The following is a 7,391-nucleotide window of genomic DNA, read 5'->3' as shown; positions in this document are numbered from 1 at the left end:
TTTATTAGAGAATTTGAGGAGGTATGTGCAACCATGAAACTGCAATTAACAGAGGATGAGGTCAAACTTAGATTAATCAACTTTGCCCTTAAGGACAATGCTAAGAAGTGGCTTTATAGTCTGCCAAACTATTCTGTCACTACCTGGGAGGGCTTTGTGAGAACATTTTTAAAAAAGTATTTCCCCCATCATAAAACAGCTAGGATTAGGAATGAAATAAATCAATTTTACCAACTAGCTGGTGAATCATTTTGGAAGTACTTTGATCGTTTCAAGAATCTTTTGACCCAATGCCCACACCATGGAATAGAAACTTGGAGACTATGCCAGATCATCTATGAGGGGTTAGATTCAAACTCAAGAACCATGCTAGAGTCCATGTGCCAAGGTCAATTTATGGACAAAGAAACTACTGAAGCTTGGCAATTCTTAGAAGACCTAGCCGAGAAAAATTTACAGTGGGAAACAACTAGGGAACCTGATAAAGCTACACCTTCAAGAGGAGGAATGCATCAAATTCAACCAACCTTAGCATCAGAGGCCAAGATTGCAACCTTAACACGTAGATTGGAAGCCTTAGAATTACAGAGACCAGCCAATGTAAATCAAATATCTGCACCCATGTGTAAAGGGTGCAATGCACCAAACCATGTCTTAGAAGAATGTTCCTACTCGAATGAGTGTGCACAGGTGAATGCCACCTATCAAGGACCATTGAACAATCCTTATGCACCCACATATAACCCAGGTTGGAGGAATCACCCGAATTTCTCATGGTCCCAGAATCCTAATGTAGGTAATCCAAATTTCAATCAGCAAAATCTAAGGTCCAACCCAGTGATGAACAACCCGCCAGGCTTCCATGATAATGACAAAAAAATTACCTCTTTAGAGAAAAGCCTAGAAGCCATGATGAAAACACATACCAGCTTTATGCAAACTACGGGTCAACTCATAAATAATAACACCCAAGCTATAGCCCGTCTGGAAATGCAAGTAAGTCAGCTGGCTTCGACCATTAGTGAACGAGAACATGGTAGGTTACCTAGCCAACATGAGCCAAATCCTAGGAACCAAAATAGTCCACGACCCCAACAAGGAAACCAAGTTAATGGTATAAATGCCATTCATACCTTAAGATCAGGAAAATAAATAGACAATAAGGTAGTTGCACTTGATGATATAGATGACTCATCTGCCGAGTCACCTTCTAAAACTACTACCTTTCAACCTCAAGCACCAGAAACTGAAAATTCACCTAGTCCAGTACTTAAAAGTCCTAGAGCTCCTTTTCCAAACAGACTGAAATCCAATAAATCTGAACATTTAGACAAAATTTTAGAGGTTTTTAAACAAGTCCAAGTTAATATTCCTCTTTTAGATATAATCCATCAGGTTCCAACTTATGCCAAATTTTTAAAAGATCTCTGCACTAGGAAAAGGACCACTAATGTACCAAAGAAAGCATTTTTGGCTGCAAGTGTCAGTTCATACCTATCTAGCCATGTGCCAATTAAATATAAGGACCCTGGAGCTCCAACAATTTCTTGTGTTATTGGAGAAACCAATATAAAAAAGGCCTTGCTAGATCTAGGAGCTAGTGTGAATATCCTTCCATATTCGGTGTATGAACAACTAGGATTAGAAAAACTTCAACCTACTGGGATCACATTACAGTTAGCCGATAGATCTCTCAGGATCCCTAAGGGAATGGTCGAGGATGTTCTGATAAAGGTTGAAAATTTCATTTTTCCTGTAGATTTTATTGTTTTAGAGACTGAGCCAGTTGCGAATCCTAAAGGACATATACCTGTCATTTTAGGAAGACCATTCTTAGCTACGGCCAATGCTGAAATCAATTGTCGAAATGGTCTAATGAAGTTATCCTTTGGGAATATGACCATTGAGCTTAATGTTTTTAACTTAGAACAGGAATCCTCTTCTCATGCTGATGTCAATGTAGTCCAAGATGGTATTTATGAATCCATTGACATTAGTGATGATGAAGTCGACCTAGAGTCTAACCCCTGGTTAATCCATGAGTCTGAGGATGTCAATGAAATACTTAAAGAAAATCAGATTAATCAGGAATCGACACTTCCTACTGAACCAATCATTGAGATGGTGAACTCATCACCTAAACCATCGATAGAGGAAGCACCCATTTTAGAACTGAAGCCCCTCCCAGAACATCTCAAGTATGCATATCTAGGACCCAAAGAAACTTTGCCTGTAATTATTGCATCAGACTTAGATCCCAAGCAAGAGGAGGAGTTATTGTCAGTTCTAAAAGCAAATCAAGAGGCAATAGGTTGGACCATAGCAGATATCAAAGGAATAAGCCCTTCTATAGTTCAACATAGAATATACTTAGAGGAAGAGGCTAAACCAACAAGAGAAGCCCAAAGAAGGCTTAATCCAGTTATGAAGGATGTAGTTAAAAAGGAGATTCTGAAACTCCTAGATAGTGGAATAATTTATCCTATTTCTGATAGCTCTTGGGTAAGCCCAGTTCAAGTAGTACCCAAGAAATCTGGGGTAACAGTGGTCCAAAATGATGCAAACGAACTTATCCCAACTAGGACCCAAACGGGATGGAGGGTCTGTATAGACTATAGAAAGTTGAATGCTGCGACAAGGAAAGATCACTTTCCTTTGCCATTTATTGATCAAATGTTGGAAAGACTAGCCGGACAAGAGTTTTACTGTTTTCTTGATGGATACTCCGGTTACAACCAGATCCCCATAGCCGCTGAAGATCAAGAAAAGACTACATTCACCTGTCCATTTGGTACTTTTGCCTATAGACGAATGCCCTTTGGACTATGTAATGCACCGGCAACCTTTCAGAGATGCATGATCAGCATGTTTTCAGATATGATAGAACGATTTCTAGAAATTTTTATGGATGACTTTTCTGTTTTTGGTCTAACCTTCTCCGAGTGTCTGAATCACCTGCAATTAGTTCTAGAACGATGTAAGGAGAAGCACCTAGTTCTCAACTGGGAAAAATGTCAGTTTATGGTCAAACAGGGAATAGTTCTTGGCCATGTCATTTCTAAAAAGGGGATTGAAGTGGACAAGGCCAAAATAGATCTAATTGCAAGTCTTCCACCACCTAAATCTGTGAAAGAAATACGTTCATTTTTAGGTCATGCTGGATTCTATAGAAGGTTTATTGCCAACTTTAGCAAAGTAGCACATCCACTGACTAATCTTTTGGCAAAGGATACTAAATTTGAATTTACTCATGAGTGCTTGGAATCCTTTGAATTTCTAAAAAATGCACTTGTATCAGCTCCAATCATTCATCCTCCTGTCTGGTCTGAACCATTTGAATTAATGTGTGATGCGTCCGATCATGTTGTGGGCGCAATCTTAGGTCAACGAATAAATAAGCTGCCTAGAGTGATATATTATGCAAGTAAAACCTTAAATGATGCGCAGCTTAACTACACCACAACTGAGAAGGAGTTCCTTGCCGTTGTCTTTGCTTTAGAGAAATTTAGATCTTATTTGGTTGGGACCCACACCATTGTTTACACCGATCACTCAGCCATTAGACATCTCCTAGCAAAGAAGGATGCCAAGGCACGTTTAATCAGATGGATTTTGCTCCTTCAAGAATTTGACCTAGAAATTAGGGACAAGAAAGGCACTGAGAACGTTGTAGCAGATCATTTGTCCCGAATTCCAGTTGCACCATCTAGTGAACCACCCATCAATGAATCTTTCCCAGATGAGCAACTCATGTCTTTGTCTACTGAACCTTGGTTTGCTGATATTGTAAATTATTTAGCCATAGGCAAGATACCTTCTCATTGGACTAAGCAGGATAAATATAAATTCTTTGCCCAAGTGAAGTATTTCATTTGGGATGATCCTTATCTTTTTAAACAATGTCCTGATCAAATTATTAGAAGGTGTATCCCAGATAACGAAGTCATGAATATTTTATCTTTTTGTCATGATCAAGCATGTGGGGGTCACTTCGCGTCTAAGAAAACTGCTGCTAAGGTTCTCCAATGTGGTTTTTATTGGCCCAATTTGTTTAAGGATGCTCACGAATATTGTAAAAATTGTGCTCAATGTCAGAAAATGGGCCGAATCACCAAGCGACACATGATGCCACTCAACCCAATCTTGGTAGTTGAAGTTTTTGATGTTTGGGGGATCGATTTCATGGGACCATTTCCAAATTCCTTTGGAAATGAATATATTCTAGTAGCAGTTGATTATGTTTCAAAATGGGTAGAAGCAATTGCATGTAGAACACCCGATAGCAAAATGGTCATTAAGTTTCTTAAAGAAAATATTCTCTCCCGTTTCGGTATTCCTAGGGCAATCATTAGTGATCGGGGAACCCATTTTTGTAACCGACCTTTTGCAACATTGATGAAAAAGTATAATGTCACCCACAAATTGGCCACACCATATCATCCTCAAACTAGTGGGCAAGTTGAAGTGTCAAACCGACAAATCAAATAGATCCTGGAAAAAACTGTTAATGCCAATAGAAAGGATTGGTCTTTAAAATTAATTGATGCACTTTGGGCATACCGAACCGCTTTCAAGACCAATCTAGGAATGTCTCCTTATAGGATTGTGTTTGGTAAACCATGTCACTTGCCTATTGAGATAGAACACAAAGCCATGTGGGCCATCAAACAACTAAATACAAATTTGAACGATGCTGGAAACCATAGGAAGCTTCAATTGAATGAATTAGAAGAACTTAGAAATGAAGCCTATGAAAATGCAAGGATATACAAGGAACGAACCAAAGCATTTCATGATCAATCAATTATAAGAAAAACTTTCAATATCGGACAAAAGGTGCTCTTATATAACTCTAGATTACATCTGTTTCCAGGAAAGCTTAGGTCTAGATGGACAGGACCATTTTTAGTAAAGGAAGTTTTTTCACACGGGCTGTTGAGATTGAAAACCCAAGTAATGGTGTTATCTTTAAAGTTAATGGTCAACGATTAAAACCATTCTTGAATTACCTGTCAAGACTGTTGAAGATGCCATGGTTCTTTATGAACCAACTTATTCTGATTAAGTTGCTTCGAGGTTTGGTCTGGCTGAAGACATAAAACTTAGCGCTTCTGGGAGGCAACCCAGCTTATTTAATTTCTAATGCTTTCTTTGTTTTCAGTTTGCTTAGGACAAATAAATTAGATAAACTCCATTGGGGACAATGTCGGTCAAGTTGAGGGGAGAGCTTGAACAAAATCAGGTGTTATCATTTCCTTTTCCTTCCACTATGAGTTATTTCTTGCATTTAATATATTATGTAAAAAAAAAAAATAATAATAATAAAAAAATATATATATATATATGAAATAAATTAATCTATAAAAGAAATAAGAGTAAGTTAGAAAGTATTTGCTAATGTAGTGAGTCACGGAGAAGATTAGCTGGTTAGACTCTTGGTGGCTTAGGTCATTTAAAGACTATTAGCACTTCCAATTGCACATGCACACTAACAAGGTAAAGTAGGTGTTAATTGTAAGGCCAATTAAGGATTTGAGTATTATTTAAATTAGATAATTTTCTCTACACCCCAATTGAAGAAATTTGAATTTAAGGAAAGAGCTACCTGCCTGAAATAAAATGCAAAACACAGAGTAAATGTGGATTGCCCTAAGCCTAGTAACCGGGTCTCTTCACCTAAGTCAAGTGTTGAGATTCGCATCAAACGGTGGTGGGAAGGCCAGGATGCTCAGCAAAAAAAAAAAAAAAAAAAAAAAAAAAAAAAAAAAAACAGTGTGAAAGCTACCTTAGTTCTTTGTTTAATCTGGGGTGTATAAAAATTAATCGAACTAAGTTATGAAAAATGATACAATTGGCCTGTACAAGTTAATACTGAAATACTAAGTTAGTTATCACTCACACAAGTGCTATAAAACTTTAAGTGTACTCTAAGAAAGCTTCTAAGTAGACTGACTACCGATTCTAATTCGAAGCTCATTACTTAGTAATACTAGAAAACTTCTTGAATTTCGATCTTAAATTAATTTGCAAAGGAAGGATCTTTTTGGAATATGATCTTATTTTGGTACATTGCTAAGGGACTAGCAATGATTAAGTTGGGGGGTGTGATTTATGTCACAAATTGACATAAAAAGTATCAATTAATATCTAAATTATCTAACTTTATTAAGAAATTGATACTTGTTATTATATTTTGCAGAAGAAGAGATCATCAATAGAAAGAACAAGGAAAGAGGATTCCAACGGCGCAAATTTTATGCAAAACGGAGTTAAATTGACCCAGGAATTGAAGAATGAAGAAAGAAGACTCAATTGGGTCAAACCCGAGTCAAATCAGATCAAAATTGGTCAAAAATCAACTGATTTGGTGATCTGGTTAGCCGCCTGGTCCACAGCAACAGGCGCATGGACCATGGACCCATCGGCGCACCATAAACCCCCTAAAACCTCTTAGTCCCACATCGGAAGTTTTGAAAACCTTATAACCCCCAAATGCCTATAAAAAGCCCCCAAAGGCCCTTGTTTTATATATTCTTCCTGAGATCAAGCTTGTAACCCTAGATAGTGGGTTTTTAGCTCTCTTTTCAAGCCTCGAGCTTTGAGGTTTTTGTAATAAATTTTTTTTTATATATAAAATCTTATTTTTATGCAATTTCATCTCTTTACATTATGCAATTTATTTTTCTTGCAATTAGGATAGTTTAATTTATGCAATTTAATTTTATGCAATTAGGTTAGTTTAAATTATGCAGTTTAAATTTATGCAATTAGGATAGTTTAATTTATGAAATTAGGGTAGTTTATTTTTCTGCATTTAAATTTTGCAAGTAGATTTAGATCATGTCTAGCTAAGCATCCCTTCTAGGGTTTGCGATGAAGCTAGATCATGAGTAGGGATTTTACATAGAGTTCTTTCTTTTCTTAGGGTTTCTTTTTCTTCCTCTTTTGCCAAGAATTTTTGATGAACTACAGTTGGGTCAGAGTCCCTTCATAGTTCATGCTTGATTCAGTGCATAGGAGGAGAAAACCCTAAGGGATCCTAGTTACTACTCCCCTGTAAAGAATCTTGATGGATTATCGTTGGGCCTTAGTCCCTTCATAATCTATGCTTGGGAAAGACAAGAGGAGTAGTCGTTAGGATCAATAAGAAAAATTCTAGGTAGAATTCCCTAATCTAGATCTAGTGGATTCAAAAACCCTAGATCCTTAGTCTTATTGTCTTTAGCAAACAACTTTCGACTTTCGATTTTTGTTAAAGCTCGCTTGAGCATAGATTTGAAAATCATTTTAAAACCAAGTCTCTGTGGGATCGACCCGTACTCGCTGGTCGTGCTACTCTGCACACCGTGCGCTTGCGGTTTTATTTACAAATTTTAAGATTTGCACATCAG

The 7,391-nt window shown here is 37.2% G+C and overlaps 1 non-coding gene across 1 annotated transcript; it reads right to left on the bottom strand.

Moving 5' to 3' along the window:
• Positions 1-201: 201 nt before the first annotated feature.
• Positions 202-308, bottom strand: LOC140854169 (small nucleolar RNA R71). The gene has a single exon (XR_012137303.1). It is a non-coding gene; the product is annotated as a small nucleolar RNA R71 (small nucleolar RNA).
• Positions 309-7,391: the final 7,083 nt, after the last annotated feature.

This window comes from Elaeis guineensis, chromosome 15 (assembly GCF_000442705.2).
Source record: "Elaeis guineensis isolate ETL-2024a chromosome 15, EG11, whole genome shotgun sequence".
Lineage (NCBI taxonomy): Eukaryota > Viridiplantae > Streptophyta > Magnoliopsida > Arecales > Arecaceae > Elaeis > Elaeis guineensis.
This window is presented reverse-complemented; position numbering and strand designations above follow the sequence as displayed.